The sequence below is a fragment of the Rhipicephalus microplus genome, chromosome 2 (genome assembly GCF_043290135.1).
Source record: "Rhipicephalus microplus isolate Deutch F79 chromosome 2, USDA_Rmic, whole genome shotgun sequence".
NCBI classification, from domain to species: Eukaryota; Metazoa; Arthropoda; class Arachnida; order Ixodida; family Ixodidae; genus Rhipicephalus; species Rhipicephalus microplus.
Genome location: NC_134701.1, coordinates 194,460,885 through 194,482,858, shown reverse-complemented (window position 1 = coordinate 194,482,858; position 21,974 = coordinate 194,460,885). Strand labels below are relative to the sequence as shown.

The 21,974-nt window shown below is 45.0% G+C and overlaps 1 protein-coding gene across 2 annotated transcripts in view; it reads left to right on the top strand.

The window, feature by feature from the left end:
• LOC119170523 (sialin-like) overlaps nucleotides 1–21,974 on the top strand; it is a 121,605-nt gene that overhangs the window by 3,391 nt on the left and 96,240 nt on the right. The window lies entirely within an intron of this gene.

Genomic DNA, 21,974 nt, shown 5'->3' with positions numbered 1-21,974 from the left:
GAATATCGTGCAGGTTGTGTGGCCACAAGTTAAACTTTGATAATTGCTGTTTCAAATGATGTCTTTAGTCATTGAGGTTGCAAATGCAGCTACAGAAAAAGTAACTGTGAGGGCATCAAACTAATATCGCATTTCCCGGATAATAGAGAATTTTGAACAGGTTTCGAAATGCTATATAGTTCGGAAGCAATCAGAAGAATTGTTAGAAAGGAACTTGATATCTTCAGCCAAAATGCCAATATCGAGGGCCCCACCGTGGTAGTCTAGTGGCTAAGGTACTCTGCTGCTGACCCGCAGGTCGCGGGTTCGTATCCCGGCTGCGGCGGCTGCATTTCCGATGGAGGCGGAAATGTTGTAGGCCCATGTGCTCAGAGTTGGGTGCACGTTAAAGAACCCAAAATGGCCGAAATTTCCGGAGCCCTCCACTACGGCGTCCCTCATAATCATATGAGGGACTTGGAAAGTCAAACCCCACATATCGATCCATCAATCAATATCGAGGGCGATGGTGAAACTGAGTTACTGAGTAACTTGTGTAAGTGATCTATTGGTTAGTTTCGCCTCGTCACAGTATTAGGGGTTAAGCAAGAGTAGACACTCCACCCGCAGCAGTGGTCTCTTTGTTTTGTTGTTCGACTGCTGACACCAATTTCGCGAGATCAAAACCCAGCCGCGGCGGCCGCATTTCTGCGGTTCAGAATGCTAGAGACCTCCGGGCTTAGATTGAGCCGCATGTTAAAGAAAACTATAGGTGGTAGTGACTTCCGTATCCCTTATCTACGGCATCTCTCATGGTGATACCAGGGTTTTAGCGCGTAAAACGAGTGCAAAAATTATTAGTACACACTTCCTTTAAGCTCCTTATAGCGGCACCCGTTCATCCCTCGTAGCCATTGTAGTGTGTAACAAGTATACCGTTTTGACCTCCAAGGTGGTGCCGGTGAGAGATTAGCTCTGTGCGTTGTTGAACAATAAAGGATAGTGCTCAACGTACATGCCAACGGCTGCTAAGGGGGAATGAGAGACAGGGGCATTCAGCTTTTAGTTAACGCGCACGCTGCGATCCTCATTAGCAGCCATCGGCATGTACATTGAGCACTATCTGACAAGAAAGGGTTGCTACGTTATACTCGCTGGGTGTAACCTCCTTAGTTTTAGAAAGGTTTAGCAAGCGTTGAGCCGCAGTGCCATGAATACAATGAACTAGTATGTATCATGAATGAACTCGAGGTGGTTAAAATGGGAAGTAGACCCGAAGCGCAAGCCTTAAGAAAGTGTGCGTGTGCCACCTTTTATTTAGTCCTTGGAATGCCCGCAAGATGGCGGTGCTTCTATATGGGGAATATATTTATTTATTTTAAATAATAAATATATGATGAAAAGATGCGAGATGGTGGTACTTGGAATGTTGAATAGATGGACGAACGGACACACAGACAGATGCATGGATGGACGCATGAACGGACGCAGGGGTGGATGCATGGACGAACGCAGGGACGGACGCACGAACAGACGCACGCACGGACGGGTGGATGGATGCATGGACGGTCACACAGACGGACGGAAGCAAGAATGAATGGACGGATGAATGCTTCGCCCCACTCTCCATCATTCACTCTGTGGATATGCTGCCATTTTTTTCTTCCTACTTTTGCTTAGCTCTAATTCAGGTCTTCCACTGTACGTGAATACTAGCAACAATGAATGCAGCGCGTGATATGGCTGGTTTTGTAAACTACCGGTGAAAACATTTGCCCTTGGAGGACAGCCAATTGTGTAGGTTTACTGCTAAGCCATCGCTCTTTATTATTTGCCAGCGATCGCTACACGACTGCGCAACGCGTGAAGAGGCTTTTTCCTAGTGGCATAATCTTTACTGCTCTGGAACTAAAGTGGTGCATGAAGTTGTAAACAGCATATATTATACCCCCTGAAAAGGACGCAAACCAGCTGAAAGGAAGATAAGACACGCGTTCTGCGAAAAGTAAGGTTAACTGCATTTCTGGAAAAGTGAGTTAAGGCCCGATAAAAAGGATGAATAGGGTAGACGGACAAATCATCATCATCATCATCAACAACAACAACAACAACAACAACAACAACAACAACAACAAAACGGACAGACGGACAAGAAGTTCAAATGAGTTGTAAATGACATCGTTCATAGGACTTATAAATGATTTATAAAAAGACGCATACATTGAAACGAATACAGACAGATGTAAAACCAGTTGTGTCTGGCCTAAATGACTTCTGTTTTTTGGTTATTATGTGTCATTGGCGTTTAAGGTATGCACTAACATTTCTTTCAGTCATCTAAAGAAGACAAAGGACATAGAATTACAGCTACTAGCCAATTTCATAAGGGTCAACCAACCTACCATTTTTTGGGGTCGGGTACGTCAGGTTCACGACCATGTGTACCACGAAAAGAAATGGGGAGTGAAAGCAGCGCGGCATAGTTAAAAAAATGGCAGCATATCCACGGGGTGAATGATAGAGAGTGGGGCGAAGCATCCATCCGTCCATTCTTTCTTGCTTCCGTCCGTCCATGCGTCCGTCTGTGTGACCGTGCGTGCGTCCATTCGCCCGTCCGTGCATGCGTCTGTCCGTGCGTCCGCACGTCCATCTGTGCGTCAGTCCCTGCGTTCGTCCATGCATCCGCCCCTGCGTCCGTCCATGCGTCCATCCGTCGGTGCAGCCATCTGTGAGTCCGTCCATGCATCTCTCTGTGTGTCCGTTCGTCCATCTAGCCAACACTCCAAGTACCACCATCTCGCATATTTTCATCATATATTCCGCATATAGAAGCACCGCCATCCAGGGGACATTCCAAGGACTAAACGAGAGGTGGCACACGCACACTTTCGTACGACTTGCGCTTCGGGTCTACTTCCCACCTTTAACCACGTCGAGTTCATGGTATATATTAGTTCACTGTATTCATGGCACTGCGACCCAACGTTCGCTAAACCTTTCTAAAATCAAGGAGGTTACACCCAGCGAGTATAACGTAGCAACCTTTTTCTGACAGATAGTGCTCAATGTACATGCCAATGGCTGCTAATGGGGAATGATAGACAGGAGAATTCGGCTTTTAGTTAACGCGCACGCTGCCAAATTTTTATTGTTCAACAACACACAGGAGAAATCTCTCACTGGCACCATCTTGCAGGTCAAAGCGTAAGACTTGTTATGTAATACGACGAAGGACGAACGGGTGCCGCTGTAAGGAGCTTCGCTCCTAAAACGATGCGCATGGCATGGCGTGCGTTGCGCGTGTTGTGCCTTGCGATGACCATGCCAAAGTAAGGACACTGCATGGGTTTCTGTAGATAAGCGCAGTAAAATGGAACTTTGGAATGCGATACGTGAGTATTTTGTGATATGTCTGTTTCGCCGAAGTAATCGTACCACAATGGTATCACAACGATACCAAAATGACATTCTGGTTTACACTGGATGTTTGAGGCAAGCGACATGCAGTTACAGTACAGTAGAACAGCAATGGACGGGTATTTTTGTTACATGGCAGCTGACAGATAATCTCGCGCACGCATGCACGCGCAACTCCGCACGTTTCGTCACATAGGTGGGAGAAACAGTAAAACAGAGATGTTTAGCTGGCTGTTTAGTTGGTTAAAGGTTGAAGTACATGCCTGATTCACTTCTCAACAAAATGAAGCTGAAAACATACCACTTATAAATGCTTAGAATCAGCGCATTCTTGGAAGATAAAGTTAGGCACACCACGCAAACCGGATGTAATCAGCTAACTGCGCGTGATACCGCTCGGGTTGTGCTGATATACTGAGGCAGAGAGATATGACACCGAGCTTCGAAAACAAACCGAACCTCGGAATCAAAACTTGAACGGCGTCGAAAACGCAGCATTTGCAATGCGCGATTTGTATACCTCGGGTGCATATAGATTCAAGCCTGAATTTCTGACATACAGGTGTGGATGTTTGCGGCTTATCTTATATAGCTCTGCTGCAGTGTATGTGTGCGAATGTCGCACTTCCATGCAGCGCATGGAAGTGCGATGACTTATCGGTCGTTATAAACACAACTGTTTCCCAACTGATAAGTGATTCGTGCAGATTGTAAACAACTACTGCGATGTAGGAGTGAATAACTAACAAAACGCATCAAAGACTGTGTGTTACACATATTAAATGAGCAATATGAAGCTGGCAGGTGTAGAGTATGGCGCTTAATTTTTGCTGATGCCTCGCACTTGTGTTAATTAGCTGAGAAGATTTAAAAAAATGATATTGCCGTAATTAGGCTATTCGAATCAAAATTTATTGTTAATACTTTGTTGTTAGTGATGGAGCTTCTGATGTTGCCCCTTATCAAGTCATGCTTTTTATGGTCGCAATCTTATCTTTTTTGTTGAACATCCTTTCGCGTGTTGCTCATTAGTATTGTTTGACTGTCAACTGTATGGGTCACTGATCCATACTTTTTTTCGCATTGTTATTTTTTCGGAACATTTAGTATATCCTTTTCATAATTACATGCATGGATATAATATATAAAGACACAGAACTCACGAATATAACTTTTTTTAGTATAATGACTGCTATGAGTTATTCCTCGTGATAACGTCATGACGCTGCATACCTGGTCGCTAAAAGTAATCATGGCTTTGATTAAGCACTTCAGTCAAAATTAAGCCAACGCTAGAAACTAAAGCAAAAATACTAAGTAGCCCTATATTTTGATATATTTTGAAATTCTAATCTGTAAGTGCTCTGCATATATGTATCGTCCGTGCATGAACTATATATATATATATATATCTATATCTATATATATATATATATATATATATATATATATATATATATATATATATATATATATATATATATATACATATATATATATATATATATATATATTGTTTCTCTTCGTTTATCGCGCATTTCTCTCAAGAAAGAGTTCTTTCTTACTAAGGTTGTCCACAGAAACGACTGTACATCTCTTCATTTGGCGGTGTTATGTATATATATATATATATTTCTCTTTTTTACTTTCTTTCTTTTCTTTCTTTTTTCGTCTTTTTTCTCCTTTTTTTTCCTTCTTCCAGTTCCCTCTCACTCTCGCAAACGTCTTTCAAGGCGAGAGGGACGCGGCAGCAAGGAAGTTTGGAAGCTCATGTCAGTATAACTCATCCCCTGATGAAGGGAGGTCCCCTCCCGAAACTGTTGGGAAATAAATATATTTATCCTTGTTGACAACGCTCCCGTTGTGCCATATCCCATACCTTCACGAAGACTAACTGGCCCATTGAATTATTACTCCCACTATATATATATATATATATATATATATATATATATATATATATATATATATATATATATATATATATATATATATATATATATATATATATATATATAGATCTAACAGACAATATTACCAATAAATGTATAGGGGACGTTATTAGAAGAAATGTAATGTAAATAAGAAGAAAAGTGGGTGAACAAATAACCAACCATGAGCACGAATTGAACCTACGACCTTCCAATAACGCGTTCGATGCTCTAACCACTGAACTATCACAGACGCCTTCCCCCAACCCACTTTTTGGGGTTTATATGTGAATTTAAACGTGGGAGTGTCAGTCGGCGCCATCTGTAGCCAAGCGGCGAGTGTGGAACACCATTTTATAAGCTTGTGTGGCGTCACGTAGCACGCGAACTTATTACGAGCTGGCAGCTGACCAATAGTCCCTCGTATACAACCTAATGACACCAGGTCTGCCAGTACGAGACCCTCGTTAATGAAAAAAAAATATATATATATAACCGCCTGCTTTGAACTCTTTCTTGATCGAAATGCGCGATAAACGAAGAGAAACTGCGTAAACTCAAGTTGTAGTCCGCGCTGGTCCTAGTGTGTTCTTCGCTTTGTCATCGTTTAATGCGTGCATTTAAATCAAGAATGAAGGCCACGTTGTTTTGTGCCTCCCGGAATGTTTTTTTTTTTTTACGAGGTGATGTGCGTCGAATAGGAGAATCGCGACACTGATTTCGTATTCAAGATGGTGAGTCCTGACACATCGTTAAGCTGTGAGGGCATGTTAACGCGATGTAAAAGGCAAAAAAAATAAATAAAAAAGTAAGGTTTTTTTGTTTTTTGTTTCTTTTTAGCAGCTGAACAGTAGTGCAGCTTTCGTTAGCTTCATTCAACTCGTAAAAGATCGGGCGCACGCAGCAAGCTATGTCGCTATACTGGGATCAGGGTAGACGCCGTGTCTAGGTCTGCAGACCAAAATGCAATATTGACTTAATATAATATTATTCGGGGTCTCAATTACGGCCCAGAATGGCGATGTGATAATGAGAGACGCTGCGATATTGACTGAAGATGCGTGTACAGAAGGGGGGGTCAGAAGTTTTCAGGTAACTACCCATGTATTCCTATAGGAACGTTGCCCGGGAACTTTTGATTCCCCCTGTACATGATGATACATGTCAGTCATGGTGATTCGTGTACTGAAAGACAACAACTACAGAATAAATTAAACTAAAGCTGGCGTCGCGTACTGTTCCCTTGGAACTTTAATTTCAAGTGTGAACCATATTTGTGGGACAGCCACGCGTGTTATGTTATGAGTTACGTGTCGCGAAAACTGCTTCCGCCAAATAACACAAGCTGCCTCTGCTATAGGAACTTTCATTCATTACGTTCTATAAATATACTGTTTAGTATGAGGACCCCTCTATTTTTTTCACACAAGGCGCAATTCATTACATGGAGTTCATTAGAGTACTCGATAATCGTGGTGGTTTGTGAGTCACCCGTCAAACAAAAAAGAAAAAATTAACAAATAGGGTGCGACACTATAGGGGGCGGGAGTCACTGGGGAAAAGCGGGAAACTGTAGTCACAACTCTAAAGTGCAGCAATTAATAGGTTTAAACTGCTACACCTGACTCCGAAAGCTTTAACATGGCTAATTGCACCATCAAAAGTGATAAAATAATAGCAGAGGAGAATTTCAAGGCCAAACGCTCATTTCAGAATTTCTCACTGCTTTCTTCGCACGTGACGTCACAGTTTTCAAGGTGCGTGTTTTTCATATTTTGGGAATTTCAGCACTACGAAATTTCCCGAAACTTTAAAAGGTAAGTCTCTGGCCCCTTCAGAGGACAACGTACTTCATTTTCACCGATCTGGAACGACGCAGGGCCCGGACGACACATTCAAGGTTAACGACGTCGTGGTGACTAGTGCGGAAACTTGAAGATGGTGTCACAACCAGCATTCTCTTTTTTCTCGTTTACTTTCTTCACAAGCGTCTTCTAGTGTCCAAGCGTAGTTATCTGGGTATTCTGCTTGATTAATTTACTAATACGAGAAAAACTGGCTTGATCTTTGGTGTCCCTTAAAGGATTCCTTCAGATGCGAAGCATTTCTTAGCGAACTTCGGCAACTTTGAGTCTATCTATCTATCTATCTATCTATCTATCTATCTATCTATCTATCTATCTATCTATCTATCTATCTATCTATCTATCTATCTATCTATCTATCTATCTATCTATCTATCTATCTATCTATCTATCTATCTATCTATCTATCTATCTATCTATCTATCTATCTATCTATCTATCTATCTATCTATCTATCTATCTATCTATCTATCTATCTATCTATCTATCTATCTATCTATCTATCTATCTATCTATCTATCTATCTATCTATCTATCTATCTATCTATCTATCTATCTATCTATCTATCTATCTATCTATCTATCTATCTATCTATCTATCTATCTATCTATCTATCTATCTATCTATCTATCTATCTATCTATCTATCTATCTATCTATTTAGCCACCTACGACTTTTAGCTCTCCTGGCCGTTTCGATAAGGGTATCCATACCAAACTTGGTATGGCATAACATGACTGTATGAAGGACACATTAAACTAGTATTAACATAAAAATCTTGACATGCATGTCGTGTATGTCATAATTTACATTTCATGATATTGTTGCTCTTGCGGTGGTTTTGTTCGCACGACAAGTTGCAAAACTGGTATGGCATGACATGATTGCATGGTGAACACAAGCGACAGACCCTAACATGAAAATCATGACATTCGTGTCATTTAACAACATCACTACATGCCACACACACGATGCACTCGCGGTCGTTTCGTTAGCGTCGCATATATGAAATTTGGTATCATGTTACGTCAATGGATGACGAAGGTATGAGACTGGTGCAAACATGATAAACATGACATGCGTGTCATGTAACATGACTACGTGCTACGCTCACGATGCGCTCGCGGCCATTTCGTTAGCGTCACATATACGAAATGTGGTATTACGGTACGTGAATGGACAACACAGGAAAATGACACATCCAAACATGATAATCATGACATGCGTGTCATGTAACAACATGACTACATTCCACCCTCATGATGCACTCGCGGCCGTTTCGCTAGCTCCACGTATAACAAATTTGGTGTTACGTGACATCAATAGTTGACGAAGGTATACGACTGGTGCAAATATGATAATCACGATACGCGTGCGTAGAGTGCTCGCGGCCGTTTAGCTAGGTTCACATATACTAAATTTAACATCACGTGACAGGAATATAGGACGAAGGTAAACGACACATCCAATTATGTTATTCATGACCCGGAAGTCGTGCACGGCATAATTTACCTCCACCTCGTAGTGTTGTGGTGATTTTAAAGTGGCATATATCAACCTTCCTCATTTGTGCTTCGCATATCACCGATTCCCACTGTACGTGGGATCTGCCAATTTTTTCGTATGTTGAAGCCTCCGTGTTCCCCCCAAATTCTGCCTTATTTAGACGTCCAACTAAGTTATAGCGTAGACTCGAATAGGCGCTGTTTTAAAGACAATGCCGACGAAGAAGACGTAGAGACAACGAGAAGCTGACGACACCGTAACTTTCACCGTTCACAGCTGCATTTTGTCTCGTCCGCTTTTGTTTGTCTCCACGTCTTCTTCGTCGGTATTGCTTTTAATACGGCGCATAATCAAGACTTGGACATGAACCAACTATATATTCCCCAATCATCCCCTTCCTGTTGATACTCTACACTCGACAGCTAAAGTTACTCGCAGAACACCTAGAAACAGTCTCGTGTTCGAAAGCTGATCACTCGACTGCTCACCCGATGTATCGCCCGTATATAGGACATTAATTTTGTGCAGCTCTATACAAACTGTGGTAGTCGAAACGGAGCCAGCTGTTACAGGGGGCGTCGATTCTGCAGGCTGCCGTGATGATTTAGTCCACGAGCTGATGCACAATGGCTTTAGCACTTCTCGATACATTCGATAGGGTGAAGTGGAGAAAAAGAACAAATAAAAAGGACAGAGAAAGGATGGTAGCATTTGTAGCGCTACCGCGCAGTCATGCTGGTGATATGTGTCAAGTGGGTGTGTACAGTCGCGGCTGCTGCTGGCTCGGCTGAAGTGAGCTGTAAATCACGCCAGCCTTAGCGTGTAAGTCTGTAATTTATATTTAGACTGCACTAGAGGCATCACGTTATTATAGGTAATATGGCATTGGACGAATGCACGCGGGAACCTCTTTTCGGATCTTTGTGTTAAGGATCGAATAGATGAAGTATAAGTCGAGGAAAATATACACAATTGTTAGAAAAACAGTGGGAATTCTTTATCCCGGAGACATATACGGCGTAAATGTGACGTGATTTTGGTGGCTCTACTACGAGGCTTTCTGTTTTACACTTACGGATTTAGTCATTCCGAAACCATGTGCTGTGCCAGGACACCGAGACTGACTGCTTAAGAGAAAAAGAAACAACGGGTCAGAAAGGAAATCACGTAGATACAACCCATAGTCTGAAAATATGAAAAGTGGTGCTCTCGTGAAGTTTAACAATCAAGAATAAAAAAAAAGTTTATTTCTAACAGTCACCCCACGCCAAAAGCGGCAAAAATGAAGCCTGTATGTGCTAAGGGGCCCGTACACAACGCAGTGTTGACATACTACTTTGCAACAAACAAATTAACAAGACAGAAACAGTCGCAAACACAAAACCCGATGTGTCACCGCCATATATGGCATTAAATTTGTGCAGCTCTCTATACAAACAGTGACAGTCGGAACGGAGCCACGCCAGCTGTTAGCTGGATAGCTGAAAGTTGACAACTGAATCCCCACAAATGCAATTGTAAGCATTGTAAGCAAGCTTAAATATTGAGTAGGCATTAAGTCCGCATCAACCCATACGGCGATGCAGGCACTGTTGACTCTACGGCAGTGAGTGCTCAACAGATTTTAGCAAGACGACACGTCGGATAGGCAACCGCTGTGGACACGCTATTGCCTTATTGGTCTCTTGATGCAGCTTTCCTGAGACGTTCGCGCCTTCCCGTCTATTTATTACCCTATCATGCACATGTCCTTTTCCTGTGCGCAGGCGGCTCGCGCGGAAATGTTTTTTTTTTGTTTCTTTCCGGACCGTACCTGTCTTTAGGAACTTTCTCTTCGTTACTTTTTCTGGACGTCTTGTGGCGCAGCTGCACATCTCTGACGCCACACTTCGCGTGAGGAGAGCTCGCAGTGAGGTAAGAACGCGCGAACTCTACAGCTGCTTACTTCACCGACTGATTCGACCGCCGCTACTACTATCCTCGGGTCTCTTTATTTTTCCGTGTTTATGTGCTGTTTTTATTGTTTTTTTTTCACATCCATTCATGCCGCCTTCCGTACTTCTCATTCCATTTATACTATTTGTTCCTTCAGCCACGCTCGCAGCCATGGCTTCATGCATGTGAGCCTGCGGTATGTATGATGCAACTTGCCTACTCGGGGAAACTTGGCCAGATCGTCATCAGTCGCAGCATCACGAAGCGGACGCAATACCTTAGCAGACTTGTAGTGGTTACCTTGCGTCTCCACAGAATGATCAATAAATGACACAGTGTGTGCCTCCCTACCTGTCAAAATTACGACTACTTATGGCGTGGTGGACCAGAAGTCCACCGTGGTGGTGTATAGCGGTGACGGCGCTCGGCTGCTGATCTGAAGGTTGCGGATCCTATGTCTGTCGCAGTGACCGAATTCCGATGGAAATGCTAAGGGCCCGTGTTCCGTGCAGTATCAATGCACGTTAAAGAACACAACCTTGAGAACTCGAGCGCCCCCGTGATTGGGAGCGGGCCTTGGGTCTAGAACCTCTTCTGGAACGCGACCTCCCCCTGGAGTGGGGCCGCCTTTGCTGTTCTTGAGTAGCCTGGATGCCCTGCGTCCCGTAGGCTGGAACAAGCTGCTTGTCGTTGATGTCTGGACTCGATGTGACAAATTAAAGAACACCAGATGTTTGAAAGTTCGGGGATTCATCGCTACGGTGCATCTCATAATTATTGCGTAGTTTTGGTTTACGACGTACATGAAGTTTACGACGTACGTAGTTCATTGTAAAAGTGCTGCTTGTCGCGCGCAGGCCTAGAGTTTTTAGCGGTGAAGCTGTGACATCCGGCCGTAAAATGTCCATGTTCAACAGAATACTATCATAATTGAGAACGGTTATGCGCCGCAAAGTCGGTCAAATCCTGCTACTAACTACTGGTCCGCTAAACATGAAGAATGCAACAGTTTGCCCAAGAAATGGCTGCGAAACGACAGCGGCGAGTCGAAGACCCCAGTACGCACAATAAAGGAAATGAAAATAGAGAATGAGATAAGTTCTAGGGGAAACATATTTCATCGCGAGGTTAGATTCGAATCCGCGTGAAGACCATCCGAAGGTGAGTGGCTAGCAGAGTACAGCATAACGTTATATAGTACAGCATAGCGAGGGGAATGGAAAGGGTAGCGAGGGAGAAGAGGAAAGATGCGAAGGTGAGAAGAGTAGAAATGGAGACTCCAAACCATTCAAAACCATAAAGCATACTTTCGAAAGAAAGAGAGAAACACAAGAAATGAAAGACAGAAAGCACAAAAAGATTGAGATAAAGAGATGGAGTTAAATGAGACAGAAAGCGAGAGGTGGAGGAAGTACGAATACAGAGTTGGATAGCAAGAAAGCCCAAGAAAGAGAAAGCTTAGTGAAGGTGAGGAGGAGGAGAATGCCACTGCTACCTCCGTCCTCACGCGAACGGGGCGAAGCTGCGTTACTTTTCGTAAATTTTGCACGTATACTTATACAGGCATACATAAAACACACAACACGTGCATGCATAAAACATGGAAGAACATAAATACAAGGTGCTTGAACACTCCCCCCTTTCTTCTTTTTCTCTACCCCGAACCCCAGAAAAAAAAAGGTACGCTGCTTCTACTATTGGCGTACGGCCAGAATCAACAGCGGAGCTATACTGGTCGAGCTAGCTAATTTTCGCTATTATGCCTAGGTTTCGCTTGAGATGCTAAATGTTTGCTAGTAGTAATAGATTTGGCTAGATATGTCACGTGGCTGCCTGTTACGTGACGTCATGATTTTAGTCACTTGATGAGCTGCTACGTGCTTTTTGTTTTGACGGGAACATGTAGCGTGACTAACGATTACGCGATGCCTCATTTTAGTCTCACGACTAAGCGTAACGTGGTATTTGGTGAAGCGACTGCATATGTTGCGTGATGTTATGAAATTTTAGTCACGTGAATATATGTTACGTGATGTTACGCGATTTCAGTCCCGCGACGAGTTGTTGAGTGGTGTTACGTGATCTCTAGTCACGTAACAGACTCTCCCGTCATATAGCATTTGCATTCCACATCGTAAAAATCGGCGCACGTGTCTTGGGAACAAATTAGAAGTCGATAAGAATGAAACGAGTGCACGCCGGCTCACGATGATGATAAATAGTATTCGTAATACCCGGCGCAGCGAAGAGCTTCAAGAGCTCTACCCTGTAAAAAAAGTAATAATTCTGGCTATGCTTTTGATAACGCAATATTTAACAAAAACAAAACAAAAGCAACATTCTTGTAGACAGGATGTACCTTGCATTCGTTTTTGTATAACTTGGCTAATGACACACAGTTGCGATTAACGTTAAGATAACTGTCTTCGCTTTCGGGCTGAGTCGTTCACGTGCATCCGGCTGGCTGTTTCAAAGAGAAAGAAGTTGTGAAAAGGAGGTTGGCGAAAGCAGCTGTTTCACTGTTATGGTCAAGTGCTTGAGTTCTCACTGGCGCCTGGCTGGATATTCTGCTTCTGTTGAAGAGTAATGGTACGCCTAGTTTGCGCACTCTGCTCCGCCTTCTGCATCGTGTACGCCATCCCTATGGCAGACGCCCGCGCTCGCCGGGATGATCGCTACGGTGAGAGCGTTTCTGAAGAAAACGCGTATCGCAATGACGCCCCGAACGCAGATGGATACAAGCACGCCTTCGACGAGCCGAGTGTTCCAGCACCGCATTTCATGTTGGACATCGCCAAAGAGCATATCACGTACAACAGGAGCTTAGTAAGTAGTCGCAAAGACACAGCTAGCAGGAACGCCAACGAAGCACGAATATGGCTCGAGACATCTCAGCGCTCTCACACTACGGCTGCTCTCGGTAATTGGACCAGACTCAAAACGCGACGCTTGCGTTCTTTTGAAGGAGACATGCCGGGAAACGCCCCGGGTTCACTCTCCGCGAATACGACTCGGATGAAAGGGAAGGACCCGATTTTTCGTGGTGCGTACAACCACACAACGGAGAGCTGGATGTTCGGCTACAAAGGCCACGCGGCGGTGATCACAGGGCCGAGACCGCGCGACAGACTGCGACGCCGAGAAAGCTTCCGCTATGAATCGCCAGACCAGAATGACTTGCCGTCTGACGAGAAGCCGGGCAAGCAATACCTGCGGCGCGCCCACCGCACAGCTCTGTGCCTTTTGGTGGCTTGCTTCGTCCTTATGGTCATAACGGTACTTCTAGTCATCGCTGCCCTTTGGCTTCGAGGCCGCTACAGAAGCCAAGGCACTGCTCTTTACAGCACGCTGGAAGTGAGTGATCCCGACCTCCCTGCCTACCTACCTGCCAACCGACCTGTCTACCTACCACCGTCACCACAACTTACTGACGACGACCTGCCGTCTAGAATGGAAAAAGAAAACGACGAGTTACCTCGGAAATTAGTGGGACAATCAATCTCTGAGCCTGTAATGTGGACATCGAAGGTTGCAGATGACTCACCGGTCGGCGCGGGAAAAGTGGATCCTTCAGTAACTACAGCTTCCCCTGAACGCATCAGCTTTCTACACCAAATGCAATCAGCTCCGGCTAGTGAGGTTGATGTATCGAAAACGACGCTTTCGCCTGTGTCCAGCGAACCTGAGAGTGTTTCTCATTACGCCGCGAACAAAGGAAAATCTCTACTCGTGCAGCCGAGCAAGTCTGCGCCTCCACAGCGATCCTTTAGTGTAAGCGGCTCTGACGTAGACCAGGCATTTGCCGCGGACAGTCGCCTGTGCGTCGACGGTGCGGCGACCCCAAACCCGTTCTTGAAGCTTGAGAACAGAGATCACGCTACAGCAAAAGAACATTGTGAAGTCGCAGCCAGTGTGGTAGATCACGTGAGGAAAGATATCCTATCTAAACCAGCAGCTAGTGGTACACACGATGCAACTACGACAAAGGGAAGTGCATGGCGAGCCAAAGGCGAGCAGTCTACGGGTGAACTCAGAGGGGCGTACCTGAATACCTCGTTGACTGAACGAACAAGCAGAATACCCGAAAGTAACCCTCGTAATTCAAACTCGGACGACTTTCAGATCGAGTTGGACACCAGTTCCAATCCTCTGCCAACGATTATACGGCGCTCACCGACGAAGACAACTAGGCGCTTGCGCACAGCTGGCTCGGGTACGACCACAACTTCCACGGCGCACTCTTCATCGTGCGAGCCACGCGGTCAGTGGAAAAAGTCCGCGCTCGCCGTCGCGCCTTTTCCGCAGAGCAGCTCAGCGGACAGCTTCGAAAGCCTCGCCATCACCAAGCACAATGAGCGGCCCGCCGCAGAAGCTGACTGCTGCAACCAGGTGATGAGTACAACGCCGTTGTTTCCGCTTCTGGCACTGTGCAAGCGCTCAAAGCCCGTCGATTTTCTGCAAGTTTTGCATGAGGACTGCCAGGCGGCGAAGCTTAGTTGGGACGAGCCTGGCAGCGGAGATGTGTTTCACGTGCAGAGAAGTCAAGGAGACGGGATTGTGCGTGTGCTTCGGCTCCGCGAGTCAGATGTCTCGTGGCATGCATCACGCCTCAGAGTATCCAGAGAGCTAAGCAATCTCAAGGACAGCGTGGACAACCGTACTTCGGCCTTTTTCGTGGGCGCTAAAACAAGCTTCGTAAGGGACAAGTATCCGAGGCTGTTATCAAATGCTCGAATGCAGAGTGACGATGATTTGCTTTTGCGTTCAGCTGCATCTTGTGAGGAACAGGAACTGGTAGCCGACTACCTGGTGACCGAGATGCAGTCCGGATGGAGTCCCCTTCCGAATTACGCGCTGACCGATCCCGAACAGGCCCTAAGCGTGCTTGGGCAAGCGTGTTGGGCTCTAGCCGTTGCCGAAGCCGAACTGGAGTTCGAACACCGCCTCCCAGTTGCCGGCGCCGTGCTGGTTCGCCCAACGTGTTCACCCCGAGTAGAGTTCACCCTGCGTGGCCACATCGTACGCATCCACAGCGCGGGGCTGAAAGTCCGGCTCCAGGGACTCCAGCTGGCGAGAATACGCATAGGAACACGAGTGGAGCTCACAGATTTCGAGCGCTTCCACGAGTTCGTGAAAGCCGAGGACGAAGCCTACGTGTGTGTCAGGATCGCCGACCTGCTGAGCAAGAGACCTACCAAGTTCGAGCCACTGACGAACGTGCTTTGGCTTAAACACCTGGCGGACTGGCTCGCATCGCAGTATTCGGATGCTGCGCCCGTGCTTTCGCACTGGCAAGGCGTCCTGGCTGCGTCCTGTTCAGCAGAGCACGCGACTGTCGGCAGCAGGCACAGCCGCTTGCCTTCAGGAACAGCGTCACCTTAGATGTCGACGCGAAATGACTTTGTTTGATGCTAATAAGATTAATTATTGCTAGCGCAATACGTGTATCATTTGCTTTAGTAGTGACGCGCGACAGTGACACGCAGTGTCAACTGTCGCACATTTTTTTTATTCAAGTCCTTCTGGCATGCCGGGTGATGTTATAGATTTGCTGTGCATTGGATATCTATTTGACGCGTTTTTCTTTTACGAAACTTAATAGGTTAGGCAAGATTCCACATATCTCAACTTTACAACACTGCTTCACAATGAAGCATAATAAAGCTACATTAATTGATTGATTGATATGTTTGGTTTAATGTCCCAAAACCACATTATGATTATAAGAGACGCCGTAGTGGAGTGCTCCGGGAATTTCAACCACCTGGTGTTCTTTAACGTGCACCCTAATCTGAGCACATGGGCCTACATCATTTTCGTCTCCATTGAAATAGCAGCCGCTGCAGCCGGGATTAGGTCTTGCGATCTGCGTGTTTGAAGATCCATAATGAGCGAAGAGCAGATTGCCCGGATACTCTCCCCATTTCTGGTACTCGACCAAAAGTTTAGACAATCAACCATTAGGCCAGACGTCAGATAAACCGTAAAGTAAATTTATAGTTAAGTGTGACATATATAATATTACGACTATACGAAAAAGAAAACATAAGGAGTTTTTAGCTTTGTTTATTAGTCCCTCCTCACCTCACCATGTTCATCAGCCTGGCTACGCCTGCTGCAGGGCAGAAAGCTCTCCCATAATCCGCCAATCAACCCGGTCTTGTCTTGTGATTTCTGTTACCAAAGCACCAACTTGATTTTCGTCAGATAAAAATAGTATCTGTGCTATGTTTACACCGCGGCCAGCCGTGGCGCCGTGTAGCGCATTTCTTGACGTCATCGCATACCCAGCATGAGGCAGCTTCCTGTTTCGGTTTTCACTAATAGTTTGTTGCTTATTTAGTCATTATTTACTTCAAAATAGTGCTATCCTCACATCAGAGGTTGTTGCAGGAAAGGGGGTACGATACATAATCAAAAGAACACAGTTCAAGCAGGTGCGTATGTAAGTTGGGTGGAACCGGCCAACACATATGTTCTCTACATAAATTTTACAAACGCTACTAAACAATACCAGTAATATACAGCATATTAGAAGGCAAGATATATATTCAAACAACCATAGTTTCAATAGGCGCGCACATAAGTTGAGTTTAACCAGACAGCGCATATGCACTGACGTAACTTATACAAACGCTGCAAAAATGACAAAATCACTAAACAACAGCACGCTAGAAAATTCAGCACGCAAAAAAACAATAGAAAGAAACGCAAAGTAACAATTTGACACTCAATACACTCAATCTATCACGGCAGTATAGAATCTACTGAGAAGTGACACGCGTCGCTGCACAACGCAGCGAGCTTGCATATGCCGATACATGCATCCTCAATTTATACCTTGATTATAAAACTTTGGAGGGACATATGTACTTGATAGCATAGTTTGGTAAACAATTCCAATCTCGGATTGCTTGAGGGAAAAAAGAGTACCTGAAAACGTTGTTGTATTTAGCTAAGTGTTTTGTATGTTTAGTTTGGGAGCAGCATGATCTTCCTGCTGTAACTGGTCCCGTTAATTCGGGAGGCGATCCCCAAGGTAATTCCAAGGGCCAAAGTATCGGCCTCCCCGAACCGCACCACGAAAGCGTGGACAATTTAGAAGTGGTCCTATTTGGCGTGCCAGCGGACGCCGGCTGTGGCCCAAAGAATAAGTCAGAGCCGAGAGTTGATAACAAAACAAAATTATATTCTCAATAATGCAAGATCAATAACAATACACAAGTATGCACACTCCACAATAGTTGAGTACAATATGTCTCCAATCAAACAACGTACTACACAGTACAATCAGCCACACTCGAAACAACGGACACAGACAACCATACGCACTACAATGCAGTCGCATGCATTGAAAATCCAAGACTCTTAAAGACTAAAGAGATAGGAAACCTATTCAGTCCAAAGTTCTTGGAACAAAAGTCTGGATGATACTCTTCCGAGAATCACTCACTCAAAGTCCAGCCGTTGTTGTCGTTCCGCTGCTCCCGAAGTTTCTCTTCCAGGAAACCTCGACTGCCCCCAAAGTTTCTCTTCTGGGAAACCTCGCGTCTTCACTTGGCCACTCTCCAAGCTTCAACCTTCGCCGAAACACGTCGGCTTCACACACGCAGCTGTTGTCACGCGTCTTCGCTCGATAGCGGTAGACACACGCTCTTGCCTGTAGCTCGAGCCTTCACCCCTCAGGTGGAAATCCTCTTCTTCTCCTGCTTTGTCACTACGGACAAAACCTTCGCCGGCTACACAGCGGAATCCCTACGCGCTCTGGCGCTAACTTCCGTCTTCTCCTCATCTCTCATCTCGGCTGCTCGATTAAATACCTTTGGCGCGAGATTCCAGAAAGTTCTCATCATTTTGTCGGCGCGATGCGCAGCGAAGGCTGGGGAGAGGGCGAGATGGTTCGAAGGCCGAACCCGGCATCACCACGCTCCTTTCCATCTAGAATTTTCCAGAGCTTGCTCGGCCACCGATGTGGGGTGAGGAGGTTATTCGGCGAACCTACGCTTCCGAGAGGAGAAGGACGCGCGCCCGGGGAGTCTTTGGATGCTTGTTTTCTTTTTTTTTATCGTTGACCTCTCGGCGCTTCGTCGCGAGAATTTGGCGGCGCGCCCGTTTTTGAGCGCTCGTTTCGTGACACCTGCTTTCATTCAGGAGAAGGAAAAACTATTGACGAGGCTGTCAGAAAAACCAACCACCCTAACCGTTACAGAACTGTTAATTCTATTCCAAAATGGCATAACCTCGATATTGTCGAAAATGCACCGAAGATCCCCTCATGTGACCACCTGAAGGTCTCGTGGATCGAAGCACGCGAGCGACGCACGTGTTTTCACCTTGCGATGGTCGCGTGATTTTAAAAAATTGAAAAAAAGCGGCGCTCTCTTGACTCTTAAATTCGTATTTGCGAAAGCTTGAAATCAATGTGATAAAGAAGTAGACACAAAAAACAATCCTCTGGCGTAGCAAATGTCGTGGAAAGCTTCCGCATAGAGACTTCGGCCATATTTAGCGCATTCGAAAAATTGGTGGCGCCGTACGTAGAATGCTGGTGCTGGTCGTCGCGAACCGAGAGGTCGTGGCTTCAATTTAGAGGGCGTCCAAGTCAACGAAACTTTGTTTTTTTGTCACCTGTTTGTGTACATATTAATGACGTCACTTCCGTGACAGAAAGGAGGTCAGTGAATACTTGCAGCACCCAGCCATAAAGCATTTTTTGTTAAAAGAGGCGTTGCCCCGCCGCGGTGGTCTAGTGGCTAAGGCACTCGGTGGCTGACCCGCAGGTCGCGGGTTCGAATCCCGGCGGCGGCGACTGCATTTCTGATGGAGGTGGAAATGTTGTAGGCCCGGGTGCTCAGATTTGGGTGCACGTTAAAGAACCCCAGGTGGTCGTAATTTCCGGAGCCCTCCACTATGGCGCCTCTCATAATCATATGGTGGTTTTGGGACGTTAAACTCCATATATCAATCAATCAATCATTCAATCAATCAATCAATCAATCAATCAATCAATTAATCAATCAAAAGAGGCGTTCACGTGACTCGGCTTAGTGACGTCTAGGAGAGCGCACATAATAGCAAAGCGTGTGAAAACATGACTGCATATGTATTATGATAATCGTGAAACCACAGTAGTAGTGAGTTGGTGAAAGTTAAAATAGCGAAAGGTAATCATGGAACGCTAAAGCAAATGAAGTGCATTATTAGTGATGAAAGTGACATTAGTGTGAGGTACGTAATAACCGAACGTGTGACTTCGATATATTTCCGCCTTAGAAAAGTCGAATGAACGAGGGACCCTTCGGTCATGCTCGGAAAGAAACAACATTTTTATTTCTAGTTTACTGTGCATATGTACACTCGTTTCCATGCTGCTATACACCGATGCGTAGGAACGCTGAGCGAATGACACTGATATGCATTTGAAACGTTTGCGAATAATTCAATTAACAACAACAACAACAACAACAACAACAACAACAACAACAACAACAACAACAACAACAACAACAACAACAACAACAACAACAACAACAACAATAATAATAATAATAATATTATGTAGAGTTTTGCGTCCCTAAACCATGAGAGGATTATATGAATATAAGTACACCATAGTGGAGGGCTAAGGAAACACCACACAGTACACGGGGCCTATACTATTTGCCTCCATCGAACCAGCGACCTTCAAATCAGCATCCAAGCTCCTTACCCCCTGTTCCATCGAGGCGGGCAATAATTCAAACAAGCAAACGCATTAGAACTCTGGTTTGTTTCTGTATGATAGAGTGCGGAAGAGGTCTGTGCTAAAGCAACAGCTTGAGCTTCGCTTTGAACACCATGGCCGGCCGAGCAGCTGCGCCAAGATTTACGGCTTTCGTTCTTGTTTGTTTGTTTTCGCAAGCGTGGTAATCGTGAATGCTTGCCGCTGCTCTTTTCTGCATTCATGCCTACGCACATCTATAGAGTTATCCGAGGCTTAGCCGAAGAAAGCTGACACCCAGTTTGTGGTGCCCACGCGATGGGACAATGGTTACGGTGCTCTGCTGCTGACCTGAAAGGAGCGGGTTCAATTTCGGTAATGGCAGTCGCATTACGATTAAGGAGAAACACTAGATTCTGGGCTAATTGATTAAGGAGAAACACTAGATTCTGGGCTAATTGATTGATTTGTGGGGTTTAACGTCCCAAAACCACCATATGATTATGAGAGACGCCGTAGTGGAGGGCTCCGGAAATTTCGACCACCTGGGGTTCTTTAACGTGCCCCTAAATCTGAGTACACGGGCCTACAACATTTCCGCCTCCATCGGAAATGCAGCCGCCACAGCCGGGATTTGATCCCGCGACCGGCGGGTCAGCAGCCGAGTACCTTAGCCACTAGATTACCGTGGCGGGGCAGATTCTGGAATAAGTAAATTTACATGCACATTATGAACTATTGGTCATCTATATTTCCGAAGTCCTTCCCTACGGCGGACCTTGTATAATATCGTATAAATTGGACACGTAAGACTCGGTAATTATTATTAAACATCGAGTTCATGCCCCTGTACAAGACAGATGCTTGGGCTAGTTAGTGACTGGGAATCAACATACTTGCAAAGCGCAAGACTACGAGTAGTTACGACGTAACTACTCGTAGTCTCTGCATGTACATGCTTGGCGCAGCCATTGTCAGGTACATTGAGCACTATCTGACAAGAAAGGGTTGCTACGTTATACTCGCTGGGTGTAACCTCCTTGATTTTAGAAAGGTTTAGCGAATGTTGGGCCGCAGTGCCATGAATACAGTGAACTAGTATATGCCATGAACTCGAGGTGGTTAAAGGTGGGAAGTAGACACGAAGCGCCAGCCGTAAGAAAGTGTGCGTGTGCCTCTTCTCGTTCAGTCCTTGGAATGTCCGCTGGATGGTGGTGCTTCTATATGAGGAATATATGATGAAAAGGTGCGAGATGGTAGTACTTGGAGTGTTGAATAGGTGGACGAACGGACACACAGACAGATGCATAGACGGACGCACGGATGGCTGCCCGGACGGATGGATACTATGTTTCATGTCCTTAGTAACTATGTTTCATGTCCTTACTATGTTTTGTCCTTACTATGTCATGTCCTTACTATGCATACTATGTCTCATGTCCTTAGTAATTCACACCTCGCGATATGCAGAAACAAGTAGACAACGGCTTAATAGATCGAAATAATACGAAATAATGTTTCACTATTAATAAATTATTATTATTATTATTATTATTATTATTATTATTATTATTATTATTATTATTATTATTATTATTATTATTATTATTATTATTATTGTTATTATTATTATTATTATT